Source organism: Rattus norvegicus, chromosome 6 (genome assembly GCF_021556685.1).
Source record: "Rattus norvegicus strain SHRSP/BbbUtx chromosome 6, alternate assembly SHRSP_T2T, whole genome shotgun sequence".
NCBI lineage: Eukaryota > Metazoa > Chordata > Mammalia > Rodentia > Muridae > Rattus > Rattus norvegicus.
In genome coordinates, this window is record NC_141539.1 from 117712230 (window position 1) to 117729479 (window position 17250).

At 38.5% G+C, this 17250-nt stretch overlaps 1 long non-coding RNA gene across 1 annotated transcript in view; it reads left to right on the forward strand.

Annotated features, from left to right (window-relative positions):
* LOC120103593 (uncharacterized) overlaps positions 1–15880 on the forward strand; it is a 104632-nt gene extending 88752 nt beyond the window's left edge. Inside the window, exons 3-4 of the long non-coding RNA XR_015623497.1 lie at positions 1203–1305; positions 15695–15880. This is a non-coding gene — a long non-coding RNA (uncharacterized LOC120103593). The remainder of the gene's footprint in view (positions 1–1202; positions 1306–15694) is intronic.
* The last annotated feature ends 1370 nt before the right edge of the window (positions 15881–17250 follow it).

Consider the following 17250-nt stretch of genomic DNA (forward strand, 5'->3'; position numbering starts at 1 on the left):
GTGGCTGTATATATTTGGGCTGAATCCCCAGGTGGGACAGGCTCTGAATTGCCATTCTTTCTGTCTCTGGTCCAAATTTTGTCTCTATATCTCCTCCTATAAATATTTTTGTTCCCCATTTTAAGAAGGACTGAAGCATCTGCACTTTTTTCATCGTTCTTCTTGAGCTTCGTGTAGTCTGTGGATTGTATCTTGGGTAATTCAAGCTTTTGGGCTAATATCCACTTATCAGTGAGTGTATAACATGTGTGGTTATTTTGTGTGGTTGTGTTACCTCACTCAGAATGATATTTTCTCGTTCCATTCTTTTGCCTATGACTTTCATGAAGTCATTGTTTTTAATAGTTCAGTAGTACTCCATTGTGTAAATGTACCCCTTCTTCTGTATCCATTCCTCTATTGAAGGAGCTCTGGGTTCTTTCCAGCTTCTGGCTATTATGAATAAGGCTGCTATGAACATAGTGGAGCATGTGACCTTGTTATATGTTGGAGCGTCTTTTGTGTATATGCCCAGGAGTGGTATTACTGGGTCCTCAGGTAGTACTATGTATGATTTTCTGAGGAACCTCCAGACAGATTTGCAGTGTGGTTGTACCAGCTTGCAATCCCAGCAATAATGGAGGAGTTTCCCTCTTTCTCCCCTTACTCTCCAGCATCTCTTGTCACATGAGATTTTGATCTTAGTCATTCTGACTGGTGTAAAGTGGAATCTCGGGGTTGTTTTAATTTGCATTTCCCTGATGACTAAGGATGTTGAACATTTCTTTAGGAACTTCTCAGCCATTCAATATTCCTCAGCTGAAATGTTTAACTTTGTAACCCATTTTTAGTAGGGTTATTTGATTCTCTGGAGTCTAACTTCTTTGCTTTGTATGTATTGGATATTAGCCCTCTATCAGATGTGGGATTGGTAAATATCTTTTCCCAAACTGTTGGCTGCCATTTTATCCTATTGACAGTGCCCTTTTCCTTACTGAAGCTCTGCAATTATATGAAGTCCCATTTGTTGATTTTTGATCTTAGAGCATAAGGTATTAGTGTTCTGTTCAGGAAATTGTCCCCTGTGCCATGTGTTCAAGGCACTTCCCCACTTTCTCTTATATTATTTTCAGTATATCTGGTTTTATGTGCAGGTTCTTGATTCACTTGGACTTGAGCTTTGCACAGGTGATAATAATGGTTCATTTTGCATTCTTCTACAGGCTGAGCACACGTTGAACCACCACTGCTTCTTAAAAATGCTCCTTTTTGGCAGAGAGCCCCTGGGCAGCACCCCACGAGCGAACTTGAGCCTCAGGACCACAGGTAAGACCAAATTTTCTGCTGCAAGAAAGCTGCCTGGTGAGCTTGGGACACACGGAAGCAGAATTTCTCTAGGACCCTGCACGTTCTGTGTTTACCGGAAGTCCCACACCCACGGATCCCGGCCCGCAGCAGCTCTCTGCTCCCAGACCCGGTGAGAGAGAGACCCAACCGCCTGGTCAGGTGGGCACTCCTGAGGCTGCAGAGCAGAAGAGACCACCAACACTGCTCACCCCGCCCACATCCCTGGCCCAAGAGGAAACTGTATAAGGCCTCTGGGCTCCCGTGGGGGAGGGCCCAGGAGCTGCAGGACCCCTGCCTGAGACACCGCCGGAACCTGAAAGAAACAGACCGGATAAACAGTTCTCTGCACCCAAATCCCGTGGGAGGGAGAGCTAAACCTTCAGAGAGGCAGACAAGCCTGGGAAACCAGAAGAGACTGCTCCCTGCACACACATCTCGGATGCCAGAGGAAAAAGCCAAAGACCATCTGGAACCCTGGTGCACTGAAGCTCCCGGAAGGGGTGGCACAGGTCTTCCTAGTTGCTGCCGCTGCAGAGAGCCCCTGGGCAGCACCCCACGAGCAAACTTGAGCCTCAGGACCACAGGTAAGACCAAATTTTCTGCTGCAAGAAAGCTGCCTGGTGAACTCAAGACACAGGCCCACAGGAACAGCTGAAGACCTGTAGAGAGGAAAAACTACACGCCCGAAAGCAGAACACTCTGTCCCCATAACTGACTGAAAGAGAGGAAAACAGGTCTACAGCACTCCTGACACACAGGCTTATAGCACAGTCAAGCCACTGTCAGAAATAGCAGAACAAAGTAACACTTGAGATAATCTGATGGCAAGAGGCAAACGCAGGAACCCAAGCAACAGAAACCAACACTACATGGCACCATCGGAGCCCAATTCTCCCATCAAAACAAACATGGAATATCCAAACACACCAGAAAAGCAAGATCTAGTTACAAAATCATTTTTGATCATGATACTGGAGGACTTCAAGAAAGACATGAAGAACTCCCTTAGAGAACAAGTAGAAGCCTACAGAGAGGAATCGCAAAAATGCCTGAAAGAATCGCAAAAATCCCTGAAAGAATTCCAGGAAAACATAAATAAACAAGTAGAAGCCCATAGAGAGGAGACACAAAAATCCCTGAAAGAATTCCAGGAAAACATAAATAAACAAGTAGAAGCCCATAGAGAGGAGACACAAAAATCCCTGAAAGAATTCCAGGAAAACACAATCAAAGAGTTGAAGGAATTAAAAATGGAAATAGAAGCAATCAAGAAAGAACTCATGGAAACAACCCTGGATATAGAAAACCAAAAGAAGAGACAAGGAGCTGTAGATACAAGCTTCACCAACAGAATACAAGAGATGGAAGAGAGAATCTCAGGAGCAGAAGATTCCATAGAAATCATTGACTCAACTGTCAAAGATGATGTAAAGCGGAAAAAGCTACTGGTCCAAAACATACAGGAAATCCAGGACTCAATGAGAAGATCAAACCTAAGGATAATAGGTATAGAAGAGAGTGAAGACTCCCAGCTCAAAGGACCAGTAAATATCTTCAACAAAATCATAGAAGAAAACTTCCCTAACCTAAAAAGAGAGATACCCATAGACATACAAGAAGCCTACAGAACTCCAAATAGATTGGACCAGAAAAGAAACACCTCCCGTCACATAATTGTCAAAACACCAAACGCACAAAATAAAGAAAGAATATTAAAAGCAGTAAGGGAAAAAGGTCAAGTAACATATAAAGGGAGACCTATCAGAATCACACCAGACTTCTCGCCAGAAACTATGAAGGCCAGAAGATCCTGGACTGATGTCATACAGACCCTAAGAGAACACAAATGCCAGCCCAGGTTACTGTATCCAGCAAAACTCTCAATTAACATTGATGGAGAAACCAAGATATTCCATGACAAAACCAAATTTACACAATATCTTTCTACAAATCCAGCACTAAAAAAGGATAATAAATGGTAAAGCCCAACATAAGGAGGCAAGCTATACCCTAGAAGAAGCAAGAAACTAATCGTCTTGGGAACAAAACAAAGAGAATGAAAGCACACAAACATAACCTCATTCCAAATATGAATATAAAGGGAAACAATAATCACTATTCCTTAATATCTCTCAATATCAATGGCCTCAACTCCCCAATAAAAAGACATAGATTAACAAACTGGATATGCAACAAGGACCCTGCATTCTGCTGCCTACAGGAAACACACCTCAGAGACAAAGACAGACACTACTTGAGTGAAAGGCTGGAAAACAACTTTCCAAGCAAATGGTCAGAAGAAGCAAGCTGGAGTAGCCATTCTAATATAAAATAAAATCAATTTCCAACTAAAAGTCATCAAAAAAGATAAGGAAGGACACTTCATATTCATCAAAGGAAAAATCCACCAAGATGAACTCTCAATCCTAAATATCTATGCCCCAAATACAAGGGCACCTACATACGTAAAAGAAACCTTACTAAAGCTCAAAACACACATTGCACCTCATACAAGAATAGTGGGAGATTTCAACACCCCACTCTCATCAATGGACAGATCATAGAAACAGAAATTAAACAGTGATGTCGACAGACTAAGAGAAGTCATGAGCCAAATGGACTTAACGGATATTAATAGAACATTCTATCCTAAAGCAAAAGGATATACCTTCTTCTCAGCTCCTCATGGTACTTTCTCCAAAATTGACCATATAATTGGTCAAAAAACGGGCCTCAACAGGTACAGAAAGATAGAAATAATCCCATGCGTGCTATCGGACCACCACGGCCTAAAACTGGTCTTCAATAACAATAAGGGAAGAATGCCCACATATACGTGGAAATTGAACAATGCTCTACTCAATGATAACCTGGTCAAGGAAGAAATAAAGAAAGAAATTAAAAACTTTTTAGAATTTAATGAAAATGAAGGTACAACATACCCAAACTTATGGGACACAATGAAAGCTGTGCTAAGAGGAAAACTCATAGAGCTGAGTGCCTGCAGAAAGAAACAGGAAAGAGCATATGTCAGCAGCTTGACAGCACACCTAAAAGCTCTAGAACAAAGAGAAGCAAATACACCCAGGAGGAGTAGAAGGCAGGAAATAATCAAACTCAGAGCTGAAATCAACCAAGTAGAAACAAAAAGGACCATAGAAAGAATCAACAGAACCAAAAGTTGGTTCTTTGAGAAAATCAACAAGATAGATAAACCCTTAGCCAGACTAATGAGAGGACACAGAGAGTGTGTCCAAATTAACAAAATCAGAAATGAAAAGGGAGACATAACTACAGATTCAGTGAAAATTCAAAAAATCATCAGATCTTACTATAAAAACCTATATTCAACAAAATTTGAAAATCTTCAGGAAATGGACAATTTCCTAGACAGATACCAGGTATCGAAGTTAAATCAGGAACAGACAAACCAGTTAAACAACCCCATAACTCCTAAGGAAATAGAAGCAGTCATTAAAGGTCTCCCAACCAAAAAGAGCCCAGGTCCAGACGGGTTTAGTGCAGAATTCTATCAAACCTTCATAGAAGACCTCATACCAATATTATCCAAACTATTCCACAAAATTGAAACAGATGGAGCACTACCGAATTCCTTCTACGAAGCCACAATACTCTTATACCTAAACCACACAAAGACACAACAAAGAAAGAGAACTTCAGACCAATTTCCCTTATGAATATCGACGCAAAAATACTCAATAAAATTCTGGCAAACCGAATTCAAGAGCACATCAAAACAATCATCCACCATGATCAAGTAGGCTTCATCCCAGGCATGCAGCGATGGTTTAATATACGGAAAACCATCAACGTGACCCATTATGTAAACAAACTGAAAGAACAGAACCACATGATCATTTCATTAGATGCTGAGAAAGCATTTGACAAAATTCAACACCCCTTCATGATAAAAGTCCTGGAAAGAATAGGAATTCAAGGCCCATACCTAAACATAGTAAAAGCCGTATACAGCAAACCAGTTGCTAACATTAAACTAAATGGAGAGAAACTTGAAGCAATCCCACTAAAATCAGGGACTAGACAAGGCTGCCCACTCTCTCCCTACTTATTCAATATAGTTCTTGAAGTTCTAGCCAGAGCAATCAGACAACAAATGGAGATAAGTGGATACAGATCGCAAAAGAAGAGGTCAAAATATCACTATTTGCAGATGACATGATAGTATATTTAAGTGATCTCAAAAGTTCCACCAGAGAACTACTAAAGCTGATAAACAACTTCAGCAAAGTGGCTGGGTATAAAATTAACTCAAATAAATCAGTAGCCTTCCTCTATACAAAAGAGAAACAAGCCGAGAAAGAAATTAGGGAAACGACACCCTTCATAATAGACCCAAATAATATAAAGTACCTCGGTGTGACTTTAACCAAGCAAAGATCTGTACAATAAGAACTTCAAGACACTGAGGAAAGAAATTGAAGAAGACCTCAGAAGATGGAAAGATCTCCCATGCTCATGGATTGGCAGGATTAATATAGTAAAAATGGCCATTTTACCAAAAGCAATCTACAGATTCAATGCAATCCCCATCAAAATACCAATCCAATTCTTCAAAGAGTTAGACAGAACAATTTGCAAATTCATCTGGAATAACAAAAAACCCAGGATAGCTAAAGCTATCCTCAACAATAAAACGACTTCAGGGGGAATCACTATCCCTGAACTCAAGCAGTATTACAGAGCAATAGTGATAAAAACTGCATGGTATTGGTACAGAGACAGACAGATATACCAATGGAATAGAATTGAAGACCCAGAAATGAACCCACACACCTATGGTCACTTGATTTTTGACAAAGGAGCCAAAACCATCCAATGGAAAAAAGATAGCATTTTCAGCAAATGGTGCTGGTTCAACTGGAGGGCAACACGTAGAAGAATGCAGATCGATCCATGCTTATCACCCTGTACAAAGCTTAAGTCGAAGTGGATCAAGGACCTCCACATCAAACCAGACACACTCAAACTAATAGAAGAAAAACTAGGGAAGCATCTGGAACACATAGGCACTGGAAAAAATTTCGTGAACAAAACACCAATGGCTTATGCTCTAAGATCAAGAATCGACAAATGGGATCTCATAAAACTGCAAAGCTTCTGTAAGGCAAAGGACACTGTGGTTAGGACAAAACGGCAACCAACAGATTGGGAAAAGATCTTTACCTATCCTACAACAGATAGAGGCCTTATATCCAAAATATACAAAGAACTCAAGAAGTTAGACCGCAGGGAAACAAATAACCCTATTAAAAAATGGGGTTCAGAGCTAAACAAAGAATTCACAGCTGAGGAATGCCGAATGGCTGAGAAACACCTAAAGAAATGTTCAACATCTTTAGTCATAAGGGAAATGCAAATCAAAACAACCCTGAGATTTCACCTCACACCAGTGAGAATGGCTAAGATCAAAAACTCAGGTGACAGCAGATGCTGGCGAGGATGTGGAGAAAGAGGAACACTCCTCCATTGTTGGTGGGATTGCAGACTGGTACAACCATTCTGGAAATCAGTCTGGAGGTTCCTCAGAAAATTGGACATTGAACTGCCTGAGGATCCAGCTATACCTCTCTTGGGCATATACCCAAAAGATGCCTCAACATATAAAAGAGACACGTGCTCCACTATGTTCATCGCAGCCTTATTTATAATAGCCAGAAAATGGAAAGAACCCAGATGCCCTTCCACAGAGGAATGGATACAGAAAATGTGGTACATCTACACAATGGAATATTACTCAGCTATCAAAAACAACGAGTTTATGAAATTCGTAGGCAAATGGTTGGAACTGGAAAATATCATCCTGAGTGAGCTAACCCAATCACAGAAAGACATACATGGTATGCACTCATTGATAAGTGGCTATTAGCCCAAATGCTTGAATTACCTAGATCCCTAGAACAAACGAAACTCAAGACGGATGATCAAAATGTGAATGCTTCACTCCTTCTTTAAATGAGGAAAAAGAATACCCTTGGCAGGGAAGGGAGAGGCAAAGATTAAAACAGAGACTGAAGGAACACCCATTCAGAGCCTGCCCCACATGTGGTCCATACATATACAGTCATCCAATTAGACAAGATGGATGAAGCAAAGAAGTGCAGACCGACAGGAGCCGGATGTAGATCGCTCCTGAGAGACACAGCCAGAATACAGCAAATACAGAGGCGAATGCCAGCAGCAAAACACTGAACTGAGAATAGTTCCCCTGTTGAAGGAATCAGAGAAAGAACTGGAAGAGCTTGAAGGGGCTCGAGACCCCAAAAGTACAACAATGCCAAGCAACCAGAGCTTCCAGGGACTAAGCCACTACCTAAAGACTATACATGGACTGACCCTGGACTCTGACCCCATAGGTAGCAATGAATATCCTAGTAAGAGCACCAGTGGAAGGGGAAGCCCTGGGTCCTGCTAAGACTGAACCCCCAGTGAACTAGTCTATGGGGGGAGGGCGGCAATAGGGGGAGGGTTGGGAGGGGAACACCCATAAGGAAGGGGAGGGGGGAGGGGGATGTTTTGCCCGGAAACCGGGAAAGGGAATAACACTCGAAATGTATATAAGAAATACTCAAGTTAATAAAAAAAATAAATAAATAAATAAAAAATGCTCCTTTTTTCACTGGCTGGTTTTAGTTCCCGTGTCAAAGATCAAGTGACCATAGGTGTGTGGGTTCATTTTTCGGTCTTCAACTCTATTCCACTGATCTACCTGCCTGTCTCTATACCAATACCATGTAGTTTTTAATCACTGTTGCTCTACAATAAACCTCACGCTCAGGGATGATGATTCCCCCAGATGATCTTTTATTGTTAAGAATAGTTTTCACTATCCTGGATATTTTATTATTCCAGATGAATTTGCAAATTGCTCTTTCTAACTCTATGAAGAATTGAGTTGGAATTTTGATGAGGATTGCATTGAATCTGTCGATTGCTTTTGGCAAAATGGCCATTTTTACTATATTAATCCTGCCAATTCATGAGCATGGGAGGTCTTTCCATCATCTGAGATCTTCTTCGATTTCTTTCTTCAGATACTTGAAGTTTTTGTCATTTAGACCTCTCACTTAGTTAGAGTCACACCAAGGTACTTTATATTATTTGTGACAATTGCGAATGGTGTCATTTCCCTAATTTCTTTCTCAGTCTGTTTATCCTTTGAGTAGAGAAAGGTTACTGATTTGTTTGAGTTAATTTTATATCCAGTCACTTTGCTGAAGTGGTTTAGGAATTCTCTGGTGGAATTTTTGGGGTCACTTAAATATAGTATCATATCATCTGCAAATAGTGATATTTTGACTTCTTCCTTTCCAATTTGTATCACTTTGACCTTCTTTTGATGTCTAATTGCTCTCGTTAGAATGTCAAGTACTATATTCAATAGGTAGGGAATGGGAACCTTGTCTAGTTCCTGATTACAGTAGGATTGCTTCAAGTTTCTCTCCATTTAGTTTGATGTTGGCTACTGGCTTGCTGTACATTATGTTTACTCTGTTTAGGTATGGAATTTGAATTCCTGATTTTTTTCAAGACTTTTATCATAAGGGGGTGTTGAGCCTGTAAAGGCTCGATACCCCAGTGCGGGGGAATGCCAGGGTGGGGAGCCAAGAGGGAGATGGCTGTTGTGTGGGGAAGCACTCTCATAGATGCACAGGATGTGGGGTGATGTGATGGGCCATTTAAACCAGGAAAGGGGATAACATTTGAAATGTAAATAAAGAAAATATTCAATAAAAGATAAAAGAGAAATAAAATGATAGCCAAAATATTGAGTTGTTTTGTGTTAAACAACTAGTCCTGGGTAGAGTGCTACCCTGGAGTGGTGATGTAGATGACATACTCACATACACTCCACTGAGTTGAACACAGTTTCTTTTTCCTAGAAAATATTAACTCCAGATAGTCTCTTTGTTAGAGAAGGACTCTGTGTCCATTTCCCCCTGAGTACTAAGACCCTGTCTGGATTGAGTCTTGGTAGATCTTTTACATTCTACTGTAGCCTCTGAGTTCATGTGTATACCAATTCCTTTGTCTCAGTAAGACACTTCTTATGAAGTCATCTATCATTGCTGGCTATTACAATATTTACTCTTCTTCTGCATAGATCACTGAGCCTTTCAAGGGAAGGGTTTAATGAATAAATCTCACTTGGGACTGAATGCTCTAAATTCTTTAAATTTCTGAACATTATCCTATTGTGGGTTTCTATATTGAGTCTCAACTTCTGAAAGAACAAACTTTTCTGATGAAGACTGAACAAATCAATGTTGTAAAGGTATTGCAATGTATCATCAGGACTCTGTTTTTTTTCCTAAGTTCCTTTAGCAGAATAGTAGTAGTAAGTTTTCTCTCAGGTCTACGACCCATCTTATCTTAGGTTCTTGCCCACTTTAATGGTATTAGATATAGATTTCCTCAAATCCAAGCAAAAGGTACTCTGTTATACCCATAACTGTTGCCACTAAGTATCTTGTAGGCAGGTCACTGTTATAGTACACAGCATCTGTAGCTGTTGATATTGACGATGTCACTTCTCCTCTGGTAGTGTACAGAGTACCTTTCAAGGACAATATATGCTAGTCAGTACCAAAGAAGCTTATAGTTTGGCACCAGTCAACTTATTTGTATTTGATGAGTAAGTATGGTCTCCATCAATAGGATTGTACCATCAAGTGTACAACAGACTTGGCAATAGCCTGTGATGCTTGGGAAGTTTATGCTACACTTTTGGCCAATAACTCAATAAGATATACCTCATTCATGGCACTGGAAGTTTAGCTTAGTGACATGAGATTCCTAGTTGGGGCATTGTCTTCACTATTATGATGGGTTCATATCTATTGGTTTCATATATGTATATATAGGAAACTTCTACAGTAGTGGGTTTCTCTATAGATTTTCAAAATGCCTTTAGTGTTATCCGTCTCTTCATTCCTTCTTTAACCTTTACTTTCATCCATTTCCTCACTTAATCCCCCTACTTATTTGATCCTTTATTTCCACATAACACTGTAACTTACTTCCCCTTCCTTGGAAGGTCCTTTCTTCCTCCTGGATATCAATTACTTTCTGCAAAGAAAACATGATACATTTAATAGGGATCAATGATATTCACTAATGGACATTGAATACAAAAAAAGAAATCAGGAAAATAATTACCAGAAGTTTTTTCTTTAATATAACAGTTGGCAATTTTTTATGGTTTACTATTTTCATAATCTGTACCTCTGTTTAATACACTTGCCTTTTCCTGACATGCTCTATATTCTTTGATTCAAACAGTAATCAGGTTGTGATACTAGAGTCAGCCTATATTTTCTAGTCAAACACATTTTCTGTGGAGGACAAATGGTTCAGTGGTCTTTAGCATGTCTTGATCCTCCAGAGAACCCCAATTTGGTTCCCAGAACCTATATAAGGAAGCCTATAACTGGCCAGAACTACGATTCAACAGTCTTTAATGGCCTTCCCAGGACCCTGGCACAAGTGACATACATATAAACACATAAATAAAAAATACAAATCATATATAAAGAAAGAAAAGAGAAGCTTTAGAAATGGATCCAGAGAGATTTCTACCTAATTCAACATCATGTGTTCTGCTGGAAAATCAACCCAAAAATTCAACTTCTTAGTCTCTCTAATCTTGATTACCTCTTGCAAGAGGATATTTCCTTCATACTAATATTCTCTGTTTTAATATCTATTGTTTCACAAACATAAATATACATATACATATACATAAATACAGATTTATTATGTACCCACACATTTGCACACAAGCATTTATGCAGCACATATGCACATACTTAATTGTAACACACTCATACATGCACACATACCATTCATAGCTTTTTGGTGCTTTTCATTACTATTATTTTTCTGTCTTCTCAGTCTCTGTGTTAAGAGTGACACTGGCGAATTCAATTTTGAACTGAAATGCAGTTTTGTGGAATGCAGAAATGATACAGAAGTAGACTCTTCTTTTTTATGTTCAATCTAACATCACTGATTTATTTCTTATATTTGAAGTGAAAATAGCTTAAAAATTTCATTACTTCAAGATGGAAATTTTGTCTTTACTTTGGAAAAGGCCATGAGTACATCTCTTGTCATTTTTACTCAAGGAAGAAAAATGCAGAAAAATTAATATTCAGATGTAATTTGAAAGGAGATATTTGGTTTATCAATTAGAATTTTAGCACATGCAATTTCTCAATCCAATGTGTCTATGAATATTTGCTTTTGTGAATTGAGTAAGAGAAGATAATAGGTCAAATAGATGATGTAAAATTTGAAACACAAAGACACATTCACATACAAGTTAACAACACAATAAGTCTTGTCAATATGTTAAAATGAATTTTCAGGCTATCTTATCAGCCTTGAAATGTCTCACATCTATATTTTGTATCTGAAATCTGAACTTGAACAAAGTATTGAGCTTGTTCAGGTTTTACATAAAGGATGATTTTCTTCAGTAATTCAAGGAAATGTGTAGTATATGTGTGTGTGTGTGTGTGTGTGTGTGTGTGTGTGTGTGTGTGTGTGTGCACGCGCTAAGAATTAATATTTGAACCAGGAGAGAATGTGAAGTAGAGCTCAACACATGAGTACAAGTCTAAGATAATTGAACACTCTCTAGATGCTTGGGTTGACATTGAATTTTTACATCTCTGTGTATCTCTAATATCTACCTTTTGCATATATAGCATGTCTTTTCGTTTTTCCTCTTTGTGTGTCTGTGTGGATGTATATGTGGTGTATGCATATGAGGGACTGTGTGTTTGCAAGTGCAGTAATATCTATATATATGCCAGTCTGAAGTTGATGTTGGGGTGTATTTCAGAATCATTTTACTTTATGAGGCTGACCCTGAAACTTGGAATATCAAGAAGATTTGGTTCGAGTGAGCTATTAGGATACTTCTCTCTCCAACATCCAGCATTGTGACTGAAGGAGTTTTGTTCTCCTTCGGGCTTTTTTATTTGAGTACTGAGGTTCTGTTGAAATTCTCATGTTTGTGTTATTCACCAAGCCATCTGCCTAGGCTGAAGTTTCATTATTCATGTCATTTCTGAGATGCTTAAAGGCACTATCTTTGTCTTATGGGGTGGTTTTGATTTTTCTTCATGGGGCTGCATGGTTTATTTCCTAATATATCTTTTTGAAATGTGCTCCTGATTCTTAAAATTACCTTAGGTATTGCATACCCACTATTTATAAAGTATTTGAGTTCTTGTATTCTCCATGGCATTAAAAATTTGATGCTAGAATACATCATATTTTTAGTATTCTTTATTGTAGAATGTGGGGCAAGTAACCAAAAATTTCTGTACCTCCTTTGCATACTTTGAAATGGGGATGAGGTGATTGTCAAGGAACAAGCAATAATATCTACTATTAACATAATTGATGTATAGGTGTATGAAAAGCAAAGCTTAAATACAAATATGATAAATGTAATCCTTATACTAATGAAGAAGACGGTGATGATGTGGAGAGCTTAGTTAATATGAACAGGACCATTCTTCTTTTAATATATTCAATGTTAGAATTGAGTCTAATCTGGAAACTGTGAATGGCCATATAATAAACTATGATTTAGGACCATGGGAAAAAGCGAAGTAAAGGAGAGATTTCCACTGGTCTCTAAATGTTTCTCAGCTGCACGAGTAGCAAGGAGATTCCTAAATGTACTAACATTCTTGCAGATCTGAATATTGCTACTGATTTGCAAAGTTGGCCAAACGTATTCAAATGGAAAAACTCAGGTATTTTGAAAACATAGTTTTCTGAGACACCAAAATCTAAGGTACACTGGGTTGTATTTTGACAAAAAAGTGTCCTAGAAAGTTAGATTGAGATTAAAAACAAAGGGCCATATTATACTATAATCTAACGAATAAATAAATAAATAAATAAATAAACAAATAAATAAATAATGAGAAGGTAGAGATGGTTCCACAGTAAAGAGTGCTTGCTGTCTCATCATGAAGATTAGAGTTTAGATCCTAATACTCATGTGACAATCAAGGCATCAAATGTGTGTATAACAAGAATTTTAGGTTCTTCCAAAAAAATGAGTTATTTTATGTGAGCATATTTTTGTTTTAATCACATGTGTGAGATATGGAACCACATCAGATTGTTCACAGAAGCTAACTATGATTTGTTTCATGTTCTGGAAGGGGTATCATCTTCTAGCTGAGGTAGTCTGTTTGGATTTCAGTGGACTCTTGAGTGGTTATATAAATACTGTTTTTTCTGGATTGCTGGATTGTTGTTTGCTGGATTACTGAATGGAGAATTCCTTACAACGGAAGATTGGACATGTGGCAGGGCACTTGCCTTTCCTAATCAGCAGAACATAGTGTTGGGGTTGGATGAGATTGCAGTGGCAAAGGACAGTAGATATAAGAACCCAATAAAGAAGCAACAGTACAGTTACAGTATGCCTATGACCTCAGCTACATAGTTGAATCAGTGGAGTTGGCTGGATAACCGTGGCTGAGGAAAAACAAGCCATAGGTCCAGGAAAACATTCTACCTCCAGGGGATAGGGGATAAGTATTAAAGGAGAGCAATTGACAGATACCCTACTCTAGTCTTAGGAAAGCTTGCACAGGTGTACATATGTGTGCCTATATTCAGAAAAACATGCAAACACATACACACACACACACACACACACACAAATAAAGAATTAAATAAAAGGAGTCATAAAATACCACCAGTAAGGCATAACTACTGATGACTGTAAACTGTTACTAATACACTATACCATGTACTAGCTGTCCATAAATCATATCATTCATCTTTTCGCTTTTTTCAATGAGGTCTTGATAATATTCCAATGTTAAATGACCCCCCCAGGCTTACATATTTGAAAGTTTGACTTCCACCTGCTGGGGAGGAATTGTGAAATCAGAATCACAGTCAGGCTGTGACAACAGGCTTTGTGGTTATATCTCATTATATACTTTTGGTCCAAGAAAAGGTGAGCAATGAAATGACAAGATGATGACACTCCGGATAGAAGCTGGGCCACCTCCCATGCCTTGATTATCCCAAAATTGTGGGACAGAATGCACCCTTCTTCTCTAAGTGATTCCTTCTCAGATTTGTGGTCACAACAAAGAGAAAAATGGACTAACACAGGAAGGCACTATACTGTTTCCATCTTGCATAAGGGGAAACTATTGCTTATTGAGATTGTGTGCCTACCTTTCAACAACTTTGAGGTGACAGACTTATCTTCAAACCCCTGCAGTTTAGTTAGAATATTAGTCCAAGGATTCTTATGCAGAATTAAAAATCCATGCCATGGAAATGTCTCAACAAAATATTAGGCTAAAATATTTTGCACAAGCAAACATTAGCTAAGGTTTTGGGACCACTGCTGGGATTTTCAGTTTGAGCATCTGTTTAGCCACTTGGATTAGCATCATCATATACAGTTATGAATTTTGAAAATATCACAGCCCTACTTTAATTACAATTGGAGATTCGAAATTATAGAATTAGTAGAACATTAATTTTAGACCTGGCAATCACTTAATACTAAAATATAAAATGTGAATGATTAAAATGTGATGAATCAAATGAATGTTGTAATAACTTTACATAATTGTATCCTTTTATGATCTCATATTTCAATGATCATGAAATAATTTTTCCTTTTAGAACAGTTTAAGAGGAGTCTAATAGTTTCATCAAGTTATCTCTATTTCTTCTCTCTTTTGGAAGGTGATTTAAGCTTGTTAATTCTAACTTGACGGCTCATGAGGTTTAATTAGAATTTTATGAAGTTTTTCTGATCGTTAATTTTTTTCTATGGTTTTCACATGAAAATTCCTCTGGCAAAATGGTCAACTGTAAACATTTCAAAAATATTTAGATTTTCTACTGCTTAAATAATTCACTTCAGGACCCATATGCAGTATATTTTTTCAAATATGGTTAAGGGAGTGGATTCTGCAGTTTGCTTTGAGGGTCTACTTCCCTGTGATCCTGGCTCCTCATGCTGTAGTGTGCCTTCCTTTCTGGGTTACCACAAGGTTGTAGGCCACAGGCAGCTGCAGAGGCAATCAGATATTAGGAGTCACTTTCTCTGCAACTATGAACACCCAACCATCTTTGACAATTAATAAGGTCAGCTTCCTGTATTTCCTCCATATCTGGCTGTTTGCAGATTCTTTCTCTTCCCTTTGGCCATTACTAACTTTAGAGAGTTTGTTGTTAGCACTCATTTAATGCCTTTATCCATGATGAAGTTTCTTTCAACACTAACAATTCTTGGTTTTCATTCTAAGTTTGTTCCTTACAGGTAGCTTCTGAATCTTCAAACTACACAAGGAGCAGTCAAGACCTGCATATAAAGCAGTCCTCACATTTTCTGGAAAGGAGTAAAACCTTTTGTTTGCATGCTTTTATTATATACATCTTCCTCTGGTGGTATCTGGTTGTAGAACAAGTTAACCTCACTGTTCTTTTTTAACAAAAAAAAAAAAAATCTAAGATATGGGACTATGTTTCCTTCTTCCTATTTTAAACCTATATTTGAGTTTTCAAATTAGTTATGGTTGTAAAATTATTTATGATTATAGACAAAACCAAACGCTATAATTTTGTTCTCTTTACCTCTGGGTCATAGTTAAATCTAGAGGCAATATATTATTTGCAAGAAACAAGGGGTTTATGGAATAAAATCCTCCAATAATGATTTAGTTAAAGAAGCTTGCTTCATCTGAAAAATCCGCTGATATCATTGAGGTTTCAGAACTGATCCACAAATGACTTTGAAGGTTTTAAGGTCAGGATGAGGGTGAAATGCTCTCGCTTATCCTTGTCCTACTTTCCTGCAAATTTCTGCTGGGTGGTAGAAATGTGGTTACTTATTCTTTTCTTTAAGTAAAATGTCTATTTGCTGATCAGAGTTAGATGCTCGCGATACATTACACAGACATAGTCCTTGCTCTCGAGACCTTACAATCCAATAGGTCAGACAATCAGAAAATTAAAATCCAGGAAGATAAGAGCAACAATGCATGGGACTTCAGGACCATGGAGAAGAGCAACCCCACGGCAGCTCGGGGTCATGGAGCTTCTGAAGAGGTGACACATAGGCTGGGTCTTACATCTTTCCCTGAAGGAAAACAGGTAAAATCTAATGAACTTCTCAATAAGGAGATTATCTTCAAACTTCCCTGTGAATCATTTGGGATCAACGTGCTGTTTCTTTTCTTTTCTTTTTTTCTTTTCTTTTTATAGCTTTTCTTCTCCCTGAGGCAATTATAGAGGCAAAACTTCCTGCTTGAAAGAGAATCAACAGGGGTCAACTTACAGGTGGGGTGTGCCATTAAAAACCCACAGCCAAGCCTTCAGATAGTGCAGTCCTCCAAGGAGGGCTCAAAAGAGATAACAGGGATAGGCTATCTCAAGATGCTTGTTCCTGGCCAGGATTGAAAATAAGAAGTGCGACACTGTATCAGAAAATCTTTCCCCCGAGAGGCAGAGATGCTGACAAAAGTTGCTAGGTTATCAGCACTGTGAATAAATGTGTCAGTTTGACAGCTTTTATGGCAAAGACAAAACACCCTGAGGAAAAGAAACTGATCTTAGCTTTGTTTATTCAATTGGGGCTGATGTCTTGGCAGGTTTTTTGATAAACTTGTTCAGGAAAGTAAAGGGAGGCAGGCATTGTGTGGTTTCTGTCATTGCAGAGTTGATGCTACCCCTCTGAGTTGCAGCGCGGCCAACTGGTGCATATTTAGAACTCAAGCTATCAGTCAGTCCTGTGTGTGTGGCTCAGTGGCTGTAATATGCCTCCCGATACCTCTTCAAACTTTCTTTGTCCATTAGTCGGGCCACACTAGGCATATA